This window comes from Dendrobium catenatum, unplaced genomic scaffold, assembly GCF_001605985.2.
Source record: "Dendrobium catenatum unplaced genomic scaffold, ASM160598v2 fragScaff_scaffold_1145, whole genome shotgun sequence".
In the NCBI taxonomy this organism is placed as follows: domain Eukaryota; kingdom Viridiplantae; phylum Streptophyta; class Magnoliopsida; order Asparagales; family Orchidaceae; genus Dendrobium; species Dendrobium catenatum.
In genome coordinates, this window is record NW_021319607.1 from 408,316 (window position 1) to 434,437 (window position 26,122).

A 26,122-nucleotide genomic window follows, 5' to 3' on the forward strand; every position below is an offset into this window, starting at 1 on the left:
GTTAGAAATTACATGTCATCATTATAATATTTCAAGATTTAGATCAATTTCTAAGGAAAAAAAGGATATTCCCGTAAGTCGATTATTCTACTTACCCATCATACATAGATTACAATATTTATATGCATCTATGAGCTCTACTACACATATGAGATGATATAAGGAGTACATTTCATAAGTTGGACTTCTAACACATCTGTTAGAAGCAAAGGTCAGGAAACACTTTGACCAAACACTTCCTACCTTCACCTAGAACCAAGAAATGTAAGATTATGTTTATTTGTAGATGATTTTACTCTATTTAGCCAATTTACTTCACCTTAGTCAAGTTGGCTCATAATACTAACTTCATATAATCTTCCTCCATAGCTGTGTATGACTACATCCAACATGTTTCTGATACTTATCATTTCAGGCCCACATAATCCAAAGGCAAAGATAAATGTATTTGTCCAACTTTTAATTAATGACTTAAAATTATTGTGGTATGGGAGTTACTTCATATGATATCTCAAAAAAATAAAATTTTATATTGAGGGTGTTGTTACTTTGGATAATTAGAAACTTCTCAATACATGGTATGCTTTCTAGTTGGAGCACTATATGTAAGCTAGCTTATCCATATTGCATAGAAAATAATAAATATTTTTGTTACAATTCGGGCTTTTGAATTAATAATTTTGATGATAATAAATATTATTGATTATATCTTCATTTCTCCTAGCATTTGTAGTATATATATATGTTTGTGTGTTGGTAAAATTTCTGGTACAACATACATTATACTTTGAAGATTTATGGCTCAAGATTGGATAGAATATGTTATGTTTAAAAAGTATAATTTTCTTTTATTTACTTTAACTTTTGAGTCAAATCCTGTAAGGATGTATGCTAGCTTGGTGATTGTACACACACACATATGGGGAGGATAACTAATTTTAAATATTTTAATTTTTCTATTCATTATACTATACAATCAATATTATACTAGACGATCTGTTATTACAGAAATTAATTAAAATATTTTATTCATTTGGAAACATATTTTTTGAAATATAACTAATTTTATAGTACAAACGACACATTATACTGGAAGATCTATTATAATTAGAAATCCCACCATTCTTTAAATTAGGTAAAATTTTGACTTTAAAAAGTTGTTATATTCGTACTGTATGAACCTAATTGTATTGTACGATATTTTAAATATTATCTAATTTAATCCTATGATTAATCAATTGAATATACTTGATTTTGATATGTTGATCGTACTGTATGAATTGGATCATATTGTATGATCAATATAGATGATTTTGGTCATCCCATGTTTCATTCCAGATTAAGTGGATTTTGGTTGGACTAATCATACCGTATGATCGATCATTCATACTGATGATTGTACAGTACTAATAGGTCAAATTTTGCACATCGTACTAAATGATCCTACAATCACACTATAAAATCTTTGACGGCTAAATTGATTTTTTAAGGCTTTTCAAAGCCATCTACTTTAGCTTTCTCATAAGACTTTGTGAGAGTCTTTGGCATGCATTGAGTCTCCGCTCTTTTAGAGAAAACTTGATGAGAGAGCCTTGAAAGAGAGAGAGGAAAGGGTGGAGTTTTAGAGAAAGAAGATCCTTGTGGGGTTCAAGGGAGGGTGAAGGGGGTTTCACACGATTACTCTAACAAGCTTGTATCTTATTACCATCGTATTCAAGATTTATCATGAGGAAAGTTTTGAGAATAAGAAGATCTCTTTGGTGTTAAAGGGCCTGACTACTCCACCGCACCGAGGAAGGTAAAAGTGATTCAAAATTCTCTGTCTCACTGGGAGGGTGAAAAGGAGTCTAAGTTCTCTGCCTCATTAGGAGGGTGAAAAGGAGTCAAGGTTCTTTACCCGTGAAAGGAGTACGGTCTTCTGTCACACCGGTTTGGTGGAAGAGAGCTTAAAAAGGCTTCTCTATCTAGCTGTGAGGGAAAAAGGAGAGAAACTATAGATATAGTGCAATACCCAAAGTGGATGACTCTAAGTAGTGGACGTAGGTCATGGTTTGACCGAACCGCTATAAAATATGGTGTGTTCTTTCTTATTTTATTTTATGTAATTTATTTTTTTGCATTTTATTTTCTATTATAACTACTTGGTTGAAAATATGTAATTGATATTATGTTATATTGATTAAATTATTATCAAAATCTTTATAACTTTTGATAAGTGTATTAGCCTTAACATCAAGTGATAGTATTGCTTCTGTATTAGTATGCCTTAGGATCAATTCATTAACGTATAATAATCTTCATAAACATTTAAGTGGTATCAGAGGGGGATTCATAAATAAAATTTTAGAAAACTTTTAATAAAATGATTAATGACTAACTTTTGAAATCATAACATTGCATAAGGCTTTTCAATCAAGAGACCACCTTTATTTGAAAATATTTCTTTTAATTTTGAAAAATTCACATGTCTACTTTCATACAATCAATTAATTATCAAATATAGCATATGATTCAAACTGGTTATTTTGTATCATCACCTGTTATTGATGGAGTCAAAACTGATATTTCTTTTACTGAATGGAGTATAATAGAACAAACCAATGCTCAATTGAATTTTAAATGCTTGAATTTATTTTTTATGTGCTTTGAATTTTAAAGATTGCATTAGAATCTCTATATATACTATTGGCAAGAAAATTTGGGATAAATTATGCATTACATATGAAGGTACAAGTGAAGTCAAACAGTCCAAGTTAAATATTTTACTGCATGACTTTAAACTTTTTAGCATGAAACCATATGAGACTATCTCAAATATGTATGTTAGATTTACTCAGATAATAACATCTTTGCATGCCTTAGGTAGAGAAATTCAAACTTTGAAAAGGTTAACAAAATTCTACATTCTCTACTTGATAAATTTGATGTCAAAATCACGGCTATATGTGAATCAAAATATTTGAATGCTTATTCTATTTACAATCTAATCAACTCACTCATTTCCTATGAACAATGTCTGAATTAAAGAGTTTTGGATGCAGGTTATGAGAAGACTATAGTGCTAAAAGTCAAAGAAAGAGATGAATGTGGCTTAGTAGATGATGAAAGTAAGGATATAATATTGATAACAAATAAATTCAAAAGTCTATTGAAGCAAAAGCATAAGCATCAACAAAAATAGAGCAAAGGTAAAAAAATGGTAAAATGTTAAGTTTTCTTTTGATGTTATTTGCCATAGCGAGGAGCTGAGGGAGGATTTAGCATGTTCATGATGTAAGGAACAGTAGGAGGGAGCAGCATCTCCATTAGGCCTGGAGGTAGAAGAGGAGAGATTATGTAAATGTCATTCTCTACCTGGTAAGGGAGAAGGGTTTCTCTACTTGGATAAGTGTCAAAGGAACATGAGTTAAGTGTAATATCTAAAGTGGACCATTGGGGAGTAGATGTATAACGATTTTATCGAACCATTATAATTTTGTTTTTGTATTCTTGCTTTCATGAACTTAGTTTCTTGCATTTAATTTCCTTCACTTTGGATTATTTGGTTAATCTTTGGGAAAGTTGTGATTAAGAATTTTTTCATTGAATTCTTGGTTGAAAGATAAAAATAAAAGAAGGTTGAATATGTTTTAGGAGATTGAAAAAATAAAAATATATATTTCTTGTTTTAATTTTAAAAAAATTTCATAAAGCTTTCACACATTTCTCTTCTTTGAATTTTAGTAAGAAAAGTTTTTAAAATATCAATCTCCTAAAAACATATTCAATCTCCCCCCCCCCCCCCCCCAGAAATTTGCTGGATAAAGGGGATTTTGCATTTTAGGAATTAAAACAATCATAGTTTCCTTCCAATATTGATGCATACATCTTGACTTGAAGAAATTTTCAATTGCATTCCAGACATCTTGATGAATGATCTTCCAATATAATTTAATAAATTAGAATGTAATCCCATCGATGCCAGGAGAGACATTAGAACGCAAGCTGTCCACTACCAGCTGGAGTTCCTCCTTTGTAAAATCAGAATCCAGTTTCATTTGATCATCAGTATCCAACATAGCAAAAGGTCTCGGCCAACCTTTTAACAGGCATTCTCTGTGTTTCCATTTTTTATTGAAAAAATCAGTGAAAATAGATTTCAATTCCTCTGGCTGCTCCGTCAATACACCATCTGACTTTGTGATATGTTTGATACAATTAGAACTTCTTCTAGCATTAGCAAAGGAATGAAAGAAAGCAGAATTTGAATCTCCCTCCTCCATCCATCTCACTTTGCTCTTTGTCTCCACCAAACATTAAGTCTAACCAAAGTACAGTTTAACTCACTGATTTTGGATCTAAGAACCAACAATTTAGTATTTTCAAGCAATGCTTCAGCCTCTTCCAATTGAAGATTAAAGATTTCTTTCTTTAAAGAGTCTCGAAGAGAATTCAAACTTTTTAATTTAGCCTTACTCCAATAAATTAGAGCCTTCAAAGTTCTCTTAAACTTCAAGTCCAAAGAAGAAGTTGGATCACCTCCTTCGAACTTTTTCCAAGATTTTTCTACAATTGTAGTAGCTCCATGATAAGACACCCAAGCATCTTCAAAACGAATGTCTTTGTGATTAGAATTGATAAGTTTGCATACCTCCAAGATGATAGGGCAATGATCCGATGCAACATGAGATAAGTGCTTCACCAAGGCTAACTGGATAGAATTCATTGCATAAGAGTTCATAATACATCTATCAAGTCTTTCTAGAATGCGTCCACCTCCAGATTTATTGTTGCACCAAGTAAATTTGGGTCCAATAAACCCAACTTCATGAAAGTCATTATTGCACATAAACATCTTCATATCCCTAGCACCTTGAGAGAATACAAATTTCTTCCCTCCTCTCTTTTCCTCCTGGGACAAGATACAATTGAAGTCTCCCCCTATGACAACTGGTTTATTAATAGCATTTAGTTTCTCCAACTTCTCCTATAATGCTTTTCTATCCACCGAATTTCTGCTTCCATAAACAGTGGATACCAACCAGTTATTCCTGTTAAAAACCTCTAGATTTCATGTTACAACTTGAGCTGAAACCTCCAAAACAGTAAATGTTGCCAAATCCTTCCTCCAAAGAATTAAGATACCTCCCAAAAGTCCTTATGAAGGAACCATATAATAGTCCCAATTCTCTCCCAAATACTGTGAAATCTGTAAATTCTCCATAGAACAAACTTTAGTTTCAACTAACCCCACAAGAAAACATTATTATCTCTAACAAATTCCTTGAGATATAGAGCAGCCTCTCTCTTCTTGGCTCCTCTACAATTCCAAAAAGTAAGAGAAGTCATTGTTTAACCAAGGGGGAAGGACCCCCACCTTTTTTGACTTTACCCATCTCCATCTTCCTATTATGATTAACAATGTTACCTGATTCCAAAGATTTCAACTCTTTCTGTAGTAACAATGTTACCTGGTCCTTAAGATGCTGAAAGTGTCAAAAACCAATGGTTTAGTAAAGATATACGTCTGTTGATTCTCAGTTGTCACATGGTGTAACTCAATGTCTCATTTGGACACATGGTCTCTAATAAAGTGATGTCTTATATCAATGTATTTGGTCATTAAATGTTGGATAGGATTCTTAAATATGCCTAGTGTTGTCACAAAGGATTGAAATTGTGCCTATAGGTAATCCTAAATCCAGAATTTGTTGCTTCAATCAAAGGTCTTGGGCCACATAACTTCCAATGTAATGTACTCAGCTTTAGCAGTGGAAAGTGCAATAGAGTTTTGTTTTCTACTAGACTAGGAGACTAAAGATTGTCCAATGAATTGGCAAGTACCAGAAGTGCTCTTTCTATCCACCCTACATCATGTATAATCAGAATTAGAATATCCAATAATCTCAAAAGAAGTGTTGTTCCTAGGATACAAGATTCCTAAGTTTTGTATTCCCAAAGATATCTAAATATTCTCTTAACTGCACTAAGGTGGGACTCTTTATGATCAGCTTGAAATATAGTAAAGAGATAAACACTAAACATTATATCAGGTCATCTAGCAGTCAGGTAAAGTAAAGATCTAATCATCCCTCTATACTTCTTTTGATCAATAGATTTTCCATTTGAGTCCTTATCCAACTTAACATTGGAGGTTATGGGAGTATTTATTAGCGTGGCTTTATCCATTTCCTATTTCTTCAAGATGTCCTTTATGTACTTTTATTGATTTATAAAGGTTCCATCATCCAATTATCTTATGCTAAATCCCAAAAAGTAAGACAACTCTCCCATCATACTCATCTTAAATTCCTTACTCATTATTTTAGAAAAATCATCATATAGCTTTTTATCAGAAGATCCAAAAAGTATATCATCAATATAGATCTGAATAATGAGTAACTCATCTCCTACTTTCCTCAGAAAAAGGTGATGTCTACTATCCCCTTAACAAACTCCCTCTATAGTAAGAATGTGCTAAGACTCTCACACAAAGCTCTTGGTGCATATTTTAATCCGTATAAGGCCTTTTCTAATTTGAAAACATGATTTGGAAATTGGGAACTCTCAAAACCTGGGGGTTGCTCTACAAATACATCTTCTTTTATCACCCCATTTAAAAAGGCACTCTTTAAATCCATTTAGAAAAGCTTAAATCTCTTATAACAGGCAAAGTCTAGTAGCACTCTAATGGCTTCAAATCTAGCTACAGGGGTAAAAGTCTCCTCAAAATCACTCCCTTCTATTTAGTTATACCCCTTAGCCACCAATCTCTCCATATTCCTAACCACCACACCAGAATCATTCATCTTATTCTTAAAGACCCATTTGGTTCTAACTACACTGTCCCTTTGGTCTTTTTACAAGCTCCCAAACATTATTCCTAATAAATTAGTTTAATTCCTCTTGCATGGATAAGATCCAAAACTCATCAGAAAAGGCTTGATTAATGTTGATGGGTTCAATAATTAAGATAAAGGCAGAGTGGTTCACTTCTTTCATAAGTTCATGCCTAGTTCTAACACCTTCAGAAAGGTCTCCTAAGATTAATTCTTTAGGATGACTCAATGAATATCTCCAATCTCTAGGCAAAGTGTGTGTAGGTTAAACCCTTTCCACTAGATTTATATTCTCTATTCCTTGGGTAATCTCACCTACTCCTTCAGTATTTTGGGGCTCTACTTTCTTCTCCAAATTTTCAACTCCTTGGATAATCTTTCCAACTTCATCTTCATCCTCAACTCTAGACTTCATAGGATCAAACTCATCAAGCACTACATCAGTAGTCTCCTCCACCGCCAATGTCCTATTATCAAATACCCTAAAGAATTTTCCCACACTTGAATATCCTAAAAACACTCATTCATTAAATTTTGGGTCAAATTTTCCTAAGTATGACTTCTCATTGTTAAGAATGAAAACCTTACAACCAAAGACATGGAGGTGGGAAAGGTTATGTGTTCTACCCTTAAGAATCTCATAGGGTATCTTATCAAGTTTGGCTCTAACATTCACTCTATTCAACACAAAATAAGTTGTGTTTATCACCTCAGCCCAAAAGTTTTTTGGGAGTGAATAATCAGCAAGCATGGCTCTAGAGACCTCAACTAAGGTCCTATTCTTCCTTTCAGCTACCCCATTCTACAGAGGGGTCCTAGGAGCTGAGAAGTTGTGTCTTATCTGTTTATCTTCACAAAAATCTCCAAATCTCTCATTTTCAAACTCTCCCTCATGGTTACTATGGATGGTCAAGATCTCAAAACCTAACCTTTTTTTAGTCTAAGTGGAGAAAGATCTAAACTCATCAAAAGACTCACTCTTATGTGATAAAAATTTAATCCAAGTGAACCTCGAGTAATAATGACAAATCCATAGACTTTTTCCCCTACGTTGGCAGTGCTAATGGGTCCAAACAAATCCATGTGAAGGACTTCTAAAGGTATAGAGGTGCTAATGTCCTTAATGAATTGAAAAGAGGATTGGACTTGCTTCCCTAGTTGGCAGACATAACACAGGTGGTCTTTGGTGAACTTAAACTTGGGGACACCTCTAACTAGGTCTTTTTAAGTCACTCTTCTAAGGATTTTCATATTAGCATGACTTAATCTCCTGTGCCACAACCAAGAATCATCAAAAATATTTTTTAAACAAAATGAAGTAGCACATTAAATATTATTTAAATCAAGCATGTAAATGTTATTGTTCTGCTTTTCCTATAAAACATCATTATTATTCAAGCTAATAATGCATGTATTTGACAAAAATTTTAGGATGAAGCCTTTATCATACAGTTGACTAATGCTTAGAAAGTTGTATTTCAATCCATTTACAAGTAAAATATTTTCAATAAAAAGGTTCTTGGAGTTTCCAATTATACCTACATCCACCACTTTCCTGGTGGTGTTGTCTCCAAGAGTGACCTTGCCTCCAACCCTAGCCTCCAGCGAAATGAATTGGTTGGCATCTCCAGTCATGTGTTGTGAGCATCTACTATCCAAGTACCACATCCTCTCATGAGGCCTCTTGTAGAGCAAGCCTGCAAAATTATCAAACGCCAGATTTAAAAACCCAAATAGGTTTGGATCCCTTCTTATGGAAAGAAGAAAGCGATGCATGCGTTTTATGATACGAATCATATAATTTGGGTCTCAATACCTATTGTGTACTACAGTGAATAGTGGAAATGGGTGAAATGTACCCTAGCATGCCACATGAAAAACATCTAACTTCGGGAAAAGGATTTACTAATCTACTCTGGTGGTGATACTTCTTCTTAAAATTATGTAATGCATGCACAGTTGATTTATTATTTTCAAATGCTTTGAGTTTTTCTAACTTCTTAATCTCTATTTCAAACTCAACATGAGATGACTTCAAGGAATCATGTGCATCAGTTAATTTAATATGCTTTTTATTTAATGCATTAAAATTACCAAGTAAGGACATGTGGTTGCTATCAATTTGGGTGTGATCTTTACGTAAACCTTTGTACTCTTTTTGCAAATTTAAAAACTCCAATTTTAAACTATCATGCAATTTCCTAAGTATCATATATAATGTTCAGAAACTTCAAGTAATTGATCATAGGTTAGTTCACATACCTCTTCTTGGTCAGACTGACCAAGGTGATCACCAGCCATCAAGCAAAAATTTGTTGTCTCCTCCTTAGCTTCAGTCTCAGAGGAGTCCAATGTAGAATCCACTCAGAATACTTTTTGGAATCACTTTTTTTCCTTCTTAAACTTGGGTTTCTCCTTACCCTTCTCCTTACTTAGGTGAGCTTTAAGTATAAGATAATCAGCTCTAACGTGTCCCGACTTCTTACATTCAAAACAAACCATATCAGAAGAACTTTTATAATTTTTTCTACCCTTATCTTTGTTCCATTTTTTATGGTGCTTGTGATTTTTCCTTAGAAAGATTTTTAATTGCCTAGTGATTAAGGCAAAATCATCACTTTCAGACCCGAAAGAATTAGTATCCATGTCGTTGGCCTTCAGCACCACAGTTTTCTCCTTCTTTTCTTCACCAGCATCAAGTTTTCTTTGGTTCAACCCTTACTCATAAGCAATGAGTGATCAAAGTATGTTATCAACAAAATAAGTATTTAAATCCTTGGATTCAGTAATTGCAATAATCTAAGCATCAAAGGAAGAAGGAAAGCATCTCAATATTTTATTGACTCTTTCATACTTAGCTATCTTCTTAAGGCATGCAATGATGTGATAATTTGAGTAAACTTAGTATACATGTCAGAAATTGGTTCAATTGGTTTCATACAAAAAAGTTCATAGTCATGCTGTAAAATACTCAACCTAGATTGCTTAACTTCATTGGTTCCTTCATAAGTAGTACACAATCTATCCCAAATTTGTTTACCAGTAGCACAAGTTGAAACATGCATATAATCTTCCGATTTAAAAGCACAGAAAAAATAGTTTAAATATTTTGCATTCAATTTAGCTAAATCCCTATCATCCAAAGTCCATTCAGTAAAAGAAAGTTTAATTTTAATGCCATTAATTTCACATGTTGGTGGTGAATATCCATTCTTAACAAGCATCCACATGAGATAGTTAATCGATTGTAAAAATGTAGACATGCGAGTTTTCCAAAAATCAAAAGGAATAATGTCAAACAATGGTGTTCGTGTAATAGAATACCCTTTCGCAGTATTACGATTATCAAAGTTAGCCATAGATCAAAATTCAAAAGTTTTCAAAAACTCAATTTTATGAATTAAGCTCTGATACCACTTGAAAGTTTGTCAGGGATGATAAGCCCTTGTGAACTAGCCTAAGGCTAACCAAGAGGGGCGTGAATTGGTGTTTTAAACATTTCTTCAAACAAAATCATAAACACAACAAAACAATCACCTCTCTCTAACCTCCAATGAACTAGGGATAATGTTAGAAGAAGATGACTCAGATCCTTGCTTGGAGCTACCTTTATGAAATCCCTCATAAACTCCACCTCACAAGATCCTCTCTCTCTCCCTTGCTCTCCATCTCCTCCTAGCTCTCTTAGGTCAGGACCACAGCAAAAGATTTCCTCTTAGGAAAATAAGAGATCTTTTAAACAAGGGTTTCAAATTTTTCCTAATTTGCAACTAATCATCAAATATCATCCAGAACGATCATCTTGTACGATCAGTTCAAATTTAGCTCAATCAACTAGGATGATTTGGGAGAGTCTGGATAATTAGAAGATTCCTTTGTTTAGATTGTCCATGATGATAATATACCTTCCGATATAATTAGTTCAATTCATCGAATATTATTCAAAACATTACCCTACATGGATGTTTGGATGATGAAAACGTAACTTGATTGTCCAAGATGATCTCACGATCGTCCGGGCCGTTTAGAACGAAATGTCACATAATATCTAGAACATTTCCCTGGATGGATGTCTGGACAATAAAAAAATAACTTGATCATCCAGGATGATTTTGGATCATCCCGAATGATTAGTTTAAATCAATACATATCATCCAGAGCATCGTTCAGGTCATCTAGGAAGAACTAAGGTTTGTTTAACTGATTATCTACGATGATCCTGCGATCATCCAGGATGACATGATTGAGCAATCAAACATTAATTACTTTCCTTAACTACTAAACTAATTTAGGCAAAATTATAGTGCATCGTCCAGGATAATGTCCAAAAATAAAATATGCCTAAAAGATTGTGGCGGCTAATTATTTTTTATTTAATCTAATCATCCCGAATGATGATAATATCATCCAGGCTGATTTGCTTAATTGTGGCAACCTTAACAAGGATGCCCTAATTAGGGTTTCTATTTTTAACTGATTGTCCAGGACAATTTGGGATTATCCTGGACGATATTATCAAAAATAGAAAACTCTAAAATAGTTAGAATATTTCCCCCAAGTGTGTGTGTGCAAGGTTACTTAGCATCAGGACCCACATTATTACAATAGACTCAAGAAAAGATAAAAGATACTTGATGAACATTACAAGCCGACTCAATCCTATTCTACCCAATCTTGAGCTGGTTTGAATTGCAATTTGATCTTGTAGACCTGAAACATTAGTGGGCAAGACAGTCGTAAAAGAATAGATGTAACATAAATGTTTTTTATCATCAAAATTATAATTCCTGAAACCAAATTTGTAACAGTTCTCAATATCAAAACCCATTCATTAGGGCTTTCTTTACAGTGATAACCCTTTCCAGAGCTCCTAGCTAGGTAGTGGTGGTCAAGTGTGAAATGATTTTTCAGTCCAACAAAATCCCACCATTAGATTAAAATTCCATATCATCCTGATCCTCTCCATGAAATTTTATGGAAGTTTACCAGAGAGATTACCTAGATCAAGCTGGAGAAGGCTCACGGTTATAGACGCCCATGGGAGGTTGAAAATGAAATTGGATTCATTGATTTTAATCATCGGTTCAGATTAAATCCCATAATCTCATAGGCTATTTAATCCCATTTGTTCAATCCTTTATCAAATGGATATGGTTAATTGCACTATTACATAGTCAGCGCTAATGATTGGTCCTCTAATCATATTATGCTGTGTGTAAAGCGCACTGCTGACCGTATAATTCCAGAATTTAAAAATCTAGAAAATGCATGGAACTTCAAAAATTCATATCACCCTTCACACTTAACCATATCAGGAGTTCTTAGGCTCATTAAAAAGATCTTAGGGAGAACTCTAAAATCCCTAATGTCATAAGTTGTGATTATGCTTTAAACTTAGTGAATTTCAATAGTTATCCTATTGACATTTTAGGCTTTTCTCGCAAATTTGAACTCACCACAACTCGATACTTTGAGAGATTGAATTTGGGCATGTCTACGACATGTCCAAATTTTTTTCCCTTATTTAAGGTGCTTAAGGGCATGTTTGACTCAATTTAAACTTAGGGGTCATGGTTTGATCCCTAAGTTCAAATTGGCTTTATGATATTTCCATTGGGTATTAGGAATTGATTATTTTTATGCTAATTAGGTTTAGTCCAAGGAGTTTAAATACACTAATTGTACCCCCTCCATTACTCTATGTAGTAACTTAGGAATTTTTGAAGTTAACCAAGAGGTTGCCTTAGGTGGTTTGGTTAACTACCTTACAGAGTTCCACTTGTGTACAAATTTAGAGGGATTAAACCTTAAGATTAGATGATACCATGGTTTAAATTTCACAGGAAATGGAATCCATTATGTCCACCAAGGAGAGATCTCAAAACCCCCCTTAGATTTGACCTATAACATTAATTAATTCGTAATTAATCCATATAAAATCCTAAAAATTCACGTAAGGAATCTAATTACTCATAATTGAACCCCTAACCAATAAAAATTAATAACTTTATGATTAGACCTCTAATTTAACTTCAATCTAATTTTTAAGGAAAACTGATAATTAATTAAAAATATTTAAAAACTCTAAAAAATACCTAAATACTTAAAAATGTCAATTTAGGTCATTCCTAGCCTTTAGGGGTGATTCCAAGAGGTTTTGGACTAATTTGTATCCAAATCTAAAAATCCCCTTAATTAGGCAATTTTAAAAAATATAATAATATCTTAACTTTGAAGAATCACCAATAATTCTAGAAAAATCCAAGTTGAGCAAACTTAAAGTCTAATTACTCATCTTAAGGTATATTATTTAATAAAGAAGCTAAAATTTTAAGAAATCAGTTTAGATTTAAAAGTTAACTTTCAACTCTTTAATTAACATAGTTAAACAACTCTAATAACCCCAAAATTCAATAATTAACCATGAATTTTAAAAATGTATAATTTTATCATTCAAATTAGTAATCAAACAATTGGATTAAAATTGATTAACCAGTAAATCCTAACCAGTTGTATTAACTTAATTAACTTTGATTACTATTGGGTAACCTAGGCATACAAGGCCATTAGCATAGCCTCAAGGATGATGAACTAAATTTCACATCCTTGGTGAGCAACAAAGGTAATAATCATTCAACTATAAAAATATATCTAAATTAAGTATTAATTTATTAATATTTAAACTTAAACATAATATTTTCCTTCAACCTTTAACAAACTCGAACATCATCCAAATTTAACAAACTACATAGCTTAAGATCTAACCCAGCCAAACAACCTTTTGCACACACTTTTGATGGTTTACTATGATAACCAACTCTAGTTTAGGCTAGGCTTGTGTTTATTTTTATCGTTGTATGTCAAGTTTTCTAAGTTTTCATTATATAATGTGATTGAAAATTGATTAATGTGAGTTTTTACTTACTTTAACTATAATCTTTGAATAGATGTGATGGGTGATAGTTTACCCTTGATCTAGTTTATAATAGAATTTTCTATAGGTTGTCATGCTTGTATAAGGCAATAAAATGAGGCTAAATTAATAATGATTTAAACTAAGAAAATTTTCTACATGTGTTTCTCTGTCTTAGACCCCAAATAAATAGGAGCATGGCCAAGTGTGATTTACTTTTAATGCATGTATATAAACTACTTGGGATGTATTTTATTTTTAAATGCATAGGATAACCCTAGAGGAGAGTCTAAATTTTCCATTATAATACTAATGTAATTTGTTTAAAGTTAAAAGTTATGAAAGTTAGATATTTTAGTCAGGATACATAAATCCAAATTTGGATTCCAAAGAGAAAAGGGCATCCCTCAAGGGAGGGTCTTTTTCTATTTGGAATCTCAAATTTGGATCATTTCACTACCCAAAGTGAAAAGAATAACCTCCCCTTCAAGGAAAGGGTTTTGTTTTTCATTTGAGTATCCATAAATAACAAATCCAAGGAGCTTGAAGAAGAGGAGGATGAGTAGTTAAAGATAAAGAGTATCCCACTCAAAGTCAACTTACATTGATCTTATGATTGGAATAGCTATTTGTGATTAGTGGTGATGGGCCACTTTTAATTTATGTAAATTCTAGGTTGTAATAAATAGACAATTTGCCTATAGACATTTATTTAATTTATTTGGTTTATTGATGTGTTTGATTTAATTTGATTGCGATTAGGGTTGCCTGCTTTCCTAATTTTTTGGTGATTGCATGCCATTTTTTTAAGCCTAGATATATGGAGGCTCATGAGGGTATGCTAAAAAAACTTTTCTTCTTAAAATAAATTAAAATTTTTAGGCTAACATATAAACTTTAATAATCTAAGAAGTAATCCATGGACTACGGGGAGTCTACATAATAATATTAATTTACTTCTCTTCCTTATTAGGCACCTCTCCGCCTACAGATTCTGTCAGACCACCTGGCCTTTGAGAGTTCAGATCTATCAAGGGATGTTGTGCTATCTCTAGAGAAAAAATAATTTTTAAGCCTTTTTTAAGAACTACTTCATACACATTATATACATTTAATCAAGTTGATCAGCATGCATTACATTAGAAACTAAATAAATGAGTCTAAATTTTTAATAACATTCATTTCAATCATTCTCACCTAGCTTAAGTCAAGGGACCAATTTGGACCTGCTCTAGATGTCGAACCCAATTCTAAAAAACTTTAACAATAACATCCCTATCATTCTTTTATAAAAATGACTAGAATCATGAATTTTAAATCGACTAGGTGGTTAGCTAGCTCTCCAATCCTTGTCGGGGTAAGTCCATATTTTTCATTTAATTAGCTAAGTTCGAATTACTGTGGTCTAGTGCCAAATTTAGATTTAGGATCTATGGTAGATTTTGAATCAAAAGACCTCAAATTTTGGGAATGTAATCCCAAATTTCTAATAAAGTATTTAACTCAAATTAAAGACTCTCTCAGTCCAAAACGTAAAGCCCAACACTTATCTCATGTTGGGATACTTTTAAATTATTTTAGAATCTAAAAGTGTCTCTTACCTCTCCTTAGTTGACTCTAGAAATAATTGTTCAAATTCTATCCAATCCCTATTGAAACTCCAAATTCACCTCCTTTAATATCACTCTTAGAAAATCTCTAAACATAATTTTTATTGTTATTTTAATTGAGAGTTTTCGTATGAGACCCCGGTCTCCTACGATGTAATTAACTATGAGGGATTGCGCTTGTAGAAGACTTAGGTCCCACATATACTATTCAAAAAATAGTTTCCAAAACATAATTAGTCTCCTTTGGGAAATTAAAGTCAACAACGATCGTTATCGTCATGTTTGAATAATCAATAATAAGTGATATCTTCTTCACTCGGGGAGATATATCATTTTTTGTAGTGTTTTACTAAACATGAAAATAATGATATTTTTATCCATGTTATGATAACTAAATGTAGGTGAAACCTCATTTTGATTGTTTGGGACCATTTGTTGGTCTCCCTTAGATTTGATTAATATAATCAAAGTGAGATTTTCAACTTCATTATATGAACTCACTTAGGAATGATATCTTCACCTCCCAAGGTAATATATCATTCATAGTAATGTGTTTGATTTTGAGACTAAAATTTTGACTTAAAATTCACAAAGAAAAATAAACCTTTTAAAAAAAACCTTTCCAACCCCAAACAAATACTCCATGATTTTACCATTGAAGTTTGATCCTAATCAAAAAAGTATTTAGAGAATAAAACACAAATTCAATAATCACTCAAATTCAATTTACTCACTATACACTCATGATTTTTACTTTATTTTATTTTTAAAAGAAAGACATTTTAATTTTGAAGAAAATAGATATTTATATATTAATTATGGTTAAGAATCAAATTTATTATTATTTTCTAAAGTTCCTAGTAATTAAAAATTATTTATTGATTTATTTTTAATCTAATTACAGCTAGCAATGTTGTCTTCACAAACATCTGAAGATGATTGGGACACCTCATACAACGGCTGAGTTAGTGCACCTCGCTTTATATATGGTGGAGCATGAATTAACAATGCGGTAATGTATGGTTAATCACTTAACCATATCATATAAAATGGCACGTCATTCGATCTGTGTGGTTATGGAGCAATAGACAAGATCAAGATGGATAAAATCTCATCCATCTGGTAACTTCTATTAGTTGAACCAAATGAGTAGAATAATGAAATCACGATCATTGTAATCGAATAGGATAAATGAATGACCATGATTTCATATCTTGTACTCAACAGCCACTAAACCTTATATTTAGGTTTTGTTTCAAATAATTAATATTTTTTTAGGGGAAACCCACAGAGGGGCCTACACGTTAATTTTAAAAAAAATGTTATAAGGTCCTTAACAGGGACCTTCAGCTCACTAATGCTCAGAAGAGCTACAACAAAAAACAAAAGAAATCCTACGAGCTGATGGTTCCCCCCAACTAAGATATACAAAGTGGCCCAATAACAATCTAGTGTTGTTAGAAGGCAACACCCAAAAAGGAAGCCAAAAAGATCATAGATCAATGCTCTCTCCCTGCAAAAAATCAGAATAACATCCACAAAAAATTTATTCCATTAAACCTGTAAAATAAAATAACAGCAAACAACAATCCATAAAATCAATAGTGAAAAGCTCACAGTAAAAGTGTAATAAAAAAACATGTAAAAGCAGTTCGAGGTCAAATTAAAATTCACCAAGATGATCTTAATAAATACAATGAAGGAATCCTGGTTTATCTCTTTCAAAGAAACCACACAACAACAGCTGTTATGTCTGATATGAAATGGATCATATAATCTGTGCATGGAGAGAATCACATTCCAAGTAATTAAGAAATAGACAGCCAATAACATATTATTACCCGCAAGGCACTGCCAGTCCCAATAGACCAGCCAAATGTAAACCCATCAACAAAAAGCCATGAAGAACAATATCATAACTCTGTGAGAAATGGATTAATAGTAGTTAAACCACCCAACTAATAAATAGAGAAACCCATTCCAAGCAATTAACATATAGATAGCCAAAGTAAAAGGGCAAAACCATCTAAGAAACCACTTAAGAAAGCATAACTGCCAGCAAAGTAGATTGTAAACCAAGCAAATAACATATTAATACCCGCAAGGCACTTCCAATCCCAACAGAACTGTCGAATGTCAACCCAGCCAAGAAAGGAAACCAAGCCCAAAATCATAACTCTGGTAAGATTGGATTTACAGCTGGTAATCCACCCACTCAACAAATGTGTATCCAAATGAGAGCAACCAGCAGGCAAAGCAATAAAGAATAAAACGAGATTAATACCCATAACAAAAACCCAAAAGAATAGAAACACCCAAAATAGATATGGAGATTAGATCCCATAATATGATAGGGCCAGAACTTATCTACTTCTGACATATGGTAAACCCAACCGATCAAGCCGAGATATACCAACAATATTGATAGGGAGATTAGATCCCATAAACTCCATATATTCCATCAGATTGCAACCAAAATTACCAAAAAATCAGCAACATAATTAGCTTCTCTATAGATGTGAGTGATAGAAAAATTGTTACCCACAAGGCACTGATTAATAGCTCTAATGGTAAAAAATGGCAGGGTTTAGCATTAGCTTTACCAATAATGTAGTGCATGACCACCATAGCATCAACTTCAATCCAAAGATTTTTTTTTTAAATGGAAATGCCAAATACATTAAAAGAAAAGATGAAAATAAACCTTGATACAAGCTAATAGGTGATAGAACATCTATCACCATCCTATTTTAATAAAGACATGAAATGAGGAGGAACATTACTACCAGTGAGATCTTCCCAATAAAAATCTCCTTCTAAAGCTAAGTTAGCAAAAAAATCTGCCAACTTATTACAATTTCTAAAACAAAAAAGAAAAATGAATGAACCAAAATCTTTAAGGAATGATAAGTCTTCAAAATCATCTTCCCTCTTGCTCCAATCAGCCCTTTCAATCGATTTCTGAAGATGCTAGATGATATTTATATTATCTCCCTCTATGATTAAGCCTTTAGCTTCCACCATTCATCCCTTAATTGCCACCTTCAAGTATTGAAATGCTACAAGTTCCAATGCTCCTATATCCCAATGAGAGAATTTAACACCAAAAGCTGAGAGGAACCTCCCTTTATGATCTCTAAAAACTCCACCAATTAATGCTTCATATGGTTGTAACAGAGCTGCATCAAAGTTGAACTTAATCCAATCGGGGGGAGGAGGGTGCCAATAAGAATTATTCAACTGAAGCTAGTTAGTACCCCAATTTTTTGAAATTAGATTAAACTTTAAAGCATTAGAGGCTATGCTGATAGCATTAGATGAAATGAAACCCAATCCGAGTTCTACATCTCCATGCTTAACCCTATTCCTTCTTTTCCAATATACAAACACCATAGAGCAATACAAATTTCCAATGAATTTATTGCCTCCAGATAGATCTTTTAGTTCTAATATGCAATGAGTTAGTGAAGTAACAGATGGAACTTTGAAACCCCAATCATTCAACTTGGCTGTAACCAAATGGATCAAAGAACAATTCCCTACCACATGATTAATGTTTTCAATTTCCAAGCAACCCCTAGGACAAGAGTTGTTACTTACCATCCTCCTATAAAATAAAAAATCACTGGTAGGTAAGGCGTTATTAAACAAACGCCACCAAAAGCATTCGACCTGTGGAGATAGCTTTAACTCCTTGAGCCATTTGTTGTACTCCTTCTCTTCATGAACTCTTTTGTTTTTAGCCACCATAGTCGAGATAGAATTGCCAGAAAATTTCAGCATAATTTCTAACTGATCATTACAGTTCTTATATATTTGAATTTGAGAAATATTATCAACCAAATTCTGACCAAACCACTTGCGTAGCATCATGATATCCCAACTTTCGTCTTTTATAAACTCCTATAATTTTGGAAATTCTTCATCAGCTATAATAATAAATCTTGGCCATCTATCAAGACATTTGTCTAAGATTCAAAAATCTTTCATAATGTTGATAGAAGATCCCAAGCCAAACTTCCATCTCACCATTGATTTAAGAGATTCCATGCCATTAATGAGAATTTTTCAAGTAACTGAACTATTCTTCTTTATTTCAGAATTCCAAATATTACCATATTTAGCTTTGATGGATCTGTTTAAAAGAGAATTTAAATTATTGAAAAAGCCCCAAGAAAATTTATCTCTAAGAGATTCTAAATTATTGAAAAAGCTCCAAATAATGCATACCTTGATTTCCTCCAGGCTTATTCCATATAAAGTCTCTATAAAGCTTGTCAATTTTCCTTAAAATGTTCATTGGTACCAAGGAATGAGACAAAAAAAGGAATAAATTGTAAAATAGATTTTACAAGTACAATTCTTCCTGGTAATGAAATGAGTTTGTTTCCCCATACATTGAGCTTACAAGAAAATTTCTCAATAATGTTCAATAAATCTGACGACATCATCCTTCAGAAGGTCATTTAAATCCCAAGATAATTCATCTCCTTAATTTCTTTTAATTTGAATTTGCTTTTTAGCTCCCTGTCCCACCATCTTCTCGAACAAGACATAGGTTTTTCCTTGTTTACTGCTTGTCCCGTCCATAAGTAGTATTTTGAGATAATTTTCCTGATTCTTCTCACCTGATAGAGCTTGGCTTCAGAGAACAATAGGATATCATCAGCATACATCAAATGGTTTATCCTTGGAGCATTTGGAGCCACTTTATTTCCCAAATCCTTCCCATTGCTATGAAACTCTTCATATATCAATTGAGAACAAAGTAGAAATAAATACGGAGATAGTGGGCACCCTTGATGAAGGCCACTTCTAGCCTCAATCCATTCAAACTTTATACCATTTAACATAATTGTAAATTTGGGATTCATAACACATTCCAATATTAGATTAGCAAATCTAAGAGGAAAACTAAAATAATTCAAAACTTACTTGATAGTCGGCCAAGCCATACTATCATAGCCTTGCTCCATATCAATTTTAATTGCAATCAAGCCTTTTTTAGATTTGGAAAATCTGAATTTGTTAAAAAATTCATGAACCAACAAAATATTGTCCGACAACGACCTTCCTTTAATGAAAGCCATTTGCTCTTCTGAAACAATTTTGTGAATGATTTCATAAGTCTATTTAAAAGGATTTTAGCAATCATCTTATAAACAGATAAGCATAAACTGATCGGACGATAGTGAGAAGGAACAATAGGATGTTTAACCTTAGGAATTAGAACCACCATCGTCTCTTTCCATTTAGCATTCATCTTTCCATGTATAAAAAAATATTGGATAGCAATCCAAACATCCTGACTAATAACCTTACAATAATGCTTTAAGAATGAGTAAGTTATCCCATCCATACCTGGGGAAATGTTCGAACTGAGCTCTCTCAACGTAGCATCAACTCCCTGGAAAGATAAATCAGCCTCCATACATTTAGAATCTTCTAAGCTTAGTTTGAAAAGAGGATTAGGCCATCCAGATAGTTTACATTCCCTCCTTCTCAATTTGTTGTTAAAGAACTGCAGCAAAATACCTTCAATTTCAGATTGAGAATCAACCAAATTTCCTTGATCATCCTTCAATTGAAGAATGGCATTAGAATTCTTCCGGCCATTTGCAACTACATGAAAGAACTTTGAATTCTTATCTCCTTCGCTCCACCATTTGACTTTAGCTCTCTGCCTCCACCAAGTGTTGATCCTAGCAAGTGTAACATTCAATTCATGCAACTTGCCCCAAACCATAAGCCATTTTTTCCTCAGAAAGACCATTGTCATTTGACTCCTCCAATTGTAGATCAGCCACTTCCTTCATCAATTTTTCTTTCAATCCTGACAAATTCTTCATTTTTTCTCTACTCCAAAAATGCAATGCCTTTAAAGTTTTACAAAACTTTGAATTCAATTTTTCCATTGGGTCTCAAGCATAAACTTTATTCCAGATTTTATGAACTATTGCTGCAAATGCCGGGTCTGAGACCCATACATCTTCAAACCTACGCCAATGTTCAACTTTCTCCATTGGATTGAAAAGCTTTAGATGGATCGGACAATGATCCAATACAATTCTAGTCAAATGTCTAGTCGAAGCTTGAGGGATTAATTGAAGAGCTCTAGTATTTAACAAACACCTATCTAGCCTCTCCAAAATTCTTGCACTCCCACTTTTGTTGTTACACCAAGTATACCTTAGTCCAACAAAACTGATTTCATGATAATCGTTAAGGTTCATAAAAGTTTTCATCTCTTGGGGTCCAAGGGAAAATTTGAATTTTTTCCCTCCCATTTTTTCATCTTGTGATAAAACACAATAAAGTCTCCCCCTAAAAAAGAGGGAAGATTGCTACAGAAAAAGGATCCCAAAAACTCCCATAAACCTCTCCTATTATACGGATCACAGTCTGCATAGACCGTTGAAATCAGCCACTTTGAATTATTCTTAAAAGATCTAAGCTCCCCAAATACAAATTGAGAATAACTTTTTAAAACTGAAAAATTGGATATATATATCCTCCACATTGTCATAATGCCCTATGATTGCCCATCAGACGGGTAAATGAAAACATCCCAATTGTTTCCCAAGACTTTACATACTTCTTCCTTTTCAGTAGAAGAGATTTTTGTTTCAACTAATCCAATAAACAAGACGTTCCAATTCTTTACAACCTCTTTCAAATAAAGAGAGGCCTCCCTCTTATTGGCCCCTCTACAATTCTAAAAGAGGATGGAACTCATTTAAGCACCGAGGGGGAAGGACCCCCGATCCTCCTCTTACTCCAGCCTTCAGTCCTTTTGCTTCTCATGGAAGAACTAATAGGACCCAATGATTTGATCTCCTTGCATAGCTTGGTTTCTGAATTCCCTAACAGAGAAGCAGCACCTCTACCTCCTCCTACTCAAGAAGCATCCTCAGTATAATTTTCTTTTACTATTACCAAATTACTAGAGTCGTCCTCCTCGCAACTTGTTGTTCCCAATTCTCCTTCTTCTATAACAGAGTTTTCATTTTTATTTTCATCACTTGGATTTACATCATCCTCTTCAATTTCGTCCAGTAACCTGAATATATTGTTTTCTGAAATTTGTATAGTCTCCTTCTTTTGATCATTACCATTGTCTTCCTCTAGTTCAAAAAGCACTGAGTCCTGCATTTCATTCATTTTACTGGGATCAAGCCTTCCTGAATTATTAACAGCTATTTCTTTTGCAACAAAATCAACTCCAACATATATTTTATTCACCTCACCACTTTGTTTTGAAGTTCTATCTTGAACTATCCTAGTTTTAGGAACATAAACAAACTTCTTTTGATCCACCTTTGTCTTAATCTTTCTCCTATGATTAACATGGATCCATGGTCAATAGTTGTCCAGTTCTTCCATTTCTCCTTTCTTTGCTTCCAGGCTCTTACCTTCTAAATTAGTTATAGTTTTAACATTATTTTGACCACTTCTCTTGTCACCTCCAATCTTGATCTTGCAATCAAAGCTTAAGTGTCCAACCTTTCAACATTTATAACAAAAGGATGACACCTTCTCATACTCCACCTTTTGAAAGAACCTTCCATCTCTTCCATCCACATAAATTCCCAATGGTAATTGTTTATCTAATTCCACACGGACACATATCCTTGCAAATTCGTGTCTTTCCCATTAAAACATGTTGTCGTCAATCATAAGTGGCGTGCCAATAAGCGATGCAATCCTTGCAACGTTGATCTCATCCCAACAGTATAGTGGAAGATTAGGCATTCTTATCCAAATTGGAGAAGAAAGGCTCTTTAATGAAGTTGGAGAAAATTGTGTGGACCATCTGTCCATTCCCACAATCTGGCCATTAACGAACCACGGTCCTCTTGCTAAAACCTCCTCCATAGCTTCTAACGAATTGAAAAAATATAGGATCCATCCTGACCCCATCACAGTCATATTAAATTTCCCAATGTGTATCCATTGCCACCTCAGTTCAAAACCTATTAGATGATTGGGGAGTCCACGACTAAAAACCTTGACCACTATCAAAAATTTTAGCTTCTTGGAGTTAGCTAGAACATTAGGTTCATGAAGTTTCTCAGCTATACCATCTTCTGACATAAATAAATCTATTTCAAACAGATTTATTTTGATGTGAGATCATTAAACCCAAGGATTTCCTTGCCCAGTATTTCCTTGGTTAACCATATCCTGAACCTCTTTACTAGCAAATTCACAATCGGTAGTAATCTTATCAATTATCTTCTGGACTGAAGGGTCTCCTTCCATAGGTGCCATAGTTTTAGACACAATATTGCCAAATTTGTTCACAATCAGGTTCATCCCTGTTGACGATGATGATTCGCTGTCGATCTTTCCAGAGATTCCAGTATAATGAGGAGTTTTAGCTTCAACAATACATATCACCTGCTTACCTTTTCTAATCATTTGCTCCGCTTCTTTAATTGGGCTAACTGATGATTCCCTGATCACCAACGGACAAAATCCATCTTGCACCTCCTTATGAAGATGCTAATTATTGATAAGAGACATTGGATTCTCCAACCCAATCTCTTTTCGGTCACCGAAGATGGTGACCAAAGAGCCCACTGGCATACCCAAAAAACCTGCCAAACAACAAAGAAGATGAAATTTTGAAAAAATCTCACCGAAATCCTGGACTTTCTCTCTCTACTTTCTCTCTCTAGTTTTCACTCCAAGATGGTTTTGCCAATAGTCAACTTCAATCCAAAGATTAACTATCCCTAAGGAGGAACATAATTGCACACCATAAGTTAAAGCTTGAAGCTCTGCCAAAATGGCATTATTGGCACTCGACGGGCCAGCAAAAGTAACTAGAAATTGGCCATTATGATCACAAATCAGCCCACCACAACCAGCTTTATTCTGTTTAAAAGACCCATCCACATTAAGTTTGAAAAAACATTAGGAGGCTTAATCCATTTAACAATAGTATCTTTACAAAAATTAGCAGTGAACATATAATTGATACCTAAAAGTTGAGCAAAAGGGTAGCAATCGATAAAAGAGGTACTATTGATCAAGTTAGCCAAATATAATTGTTTAATCTTATCTTTGACCTTGATGATAATGCTATTAGCATTCATATTAATGTTCTCATGCTTCGCCTCATTCCTACTCTTCCAAAGAAACCAACAAATAATAACAGGTAAAATGTTACGGATATGGTTCTTTGGAGAAATAAACCAATATTTAAAAATATTTTTAATATTGTTGTAATTTTTACAAATAATGGTATTAAAGCAATTTTCAAAATAGATCCAAACTTTCAAAGCAACTGACCCATTAGCAACAACGTGATTTAAAGTTTCCAAATGATAACAGCACTGCATTTAGAAACCATAAAGAACCCCTTCTTGCTAAGAATAGTATCAACGGTTATGTAGTTATTGAAAATTCTCCAAATAAGAATAGAGAAAGAGATGGGAATACCTTTCTACCAAATAGTAGACAAAATATTATTTTTAGCTTTAGCATCCTGAATATCATGCCAAACATCCTTGAAAGAGAAGTTACAATCATTGGATTTGTTAAAAAGAATGCAATCACTCTTATCAAGTTAGAGAGGAATTTTCATAATAAGAGAAATGATAAAGTCGGGAACCTACTTCGCAAGGCAATGCATATTCCAAGTACCATTATGAATAAAATCATACACTTTAGCAGTACTAATAAAGTGATTATTAAGTAAATTATCAATGGATGCTCAACCAAGCCAATTGTCTTGCCAAAAGAAAATGCAACCTAGACCCAAACCCCATTGAATGAAGCTTTCAGCATCCCATTTCATGGAACACATTCTCTTCCAATTAAAAGAATTTCCTTTTTTGAAATAGCAGCTAAGAGAATGCTTGTCTGTGCAATATTTTAAATTCATAAACTTTTCCTATAAGGTAATATTGGATCTAAAATTAAACCATATCTTATAAGAGAAGGCAAGAGCCATATCATTCAAATTCTTAAGACCAAGTTTCCCGTCATCATAGACACCATAGTCACATTGGATAGCATGATTCTATGTTTGAGAAATAGACTTGGCCATAATAAAATAGCTTTTATTTTGAAAAAGGCCAAGAAATTTAAACATAATATTAAGCATTTTTCTAGAACCATTTGAAAAAATGATAACATCATAAGCAAAACTTAAATGGGAAATATGGAAACCACCTTTAGTACGATAATGTAAAGAAGGATGTTTTATGAATAAATCATTTAAGCCTCTAGAGAAAAATTCCAATGCCAAAAATAAAAAAAAGACGGAGAAAGAGGATCTCCTTGCCTGAGACCATGAGAGGAACCAAATAAACCTTGTCTTTTCCCATTGATAATGACAGAAAAATAGCAATGCTCAATACTATTTTTAATGAGTTTAAGAAACTCATTATTAAAGCCAAAATTTTTAAGCATCATATAAAGGAAAGCCCAGTTAAGATTATCATATGCTTTGGTTATGTCAATTTTGAAAATAGCATTACCTCCAAAGATTTTAGCTTCCAAGTCATGGACTAAATCCTGAGCAAGCAAAACATTATCAAAAATAGAACGACCTTTAAAAAAGCTCATTTTCTCTAGAGAAATGATATTAGGAAGAAGTAAAACTAATCTGTTCATAATGAGTTTAGCAATAAGCTTGTTAAAAAATAAGCAAAGACTAATCGGCCGAAAATCACTCCAAAAATTAGTAACTTCATTTTTAGGAATAAGAATAATATAAGTAGCGATGAAAAATCTAGGATAAGTAGAGCCCTTGAAAAAAGCAATAATAA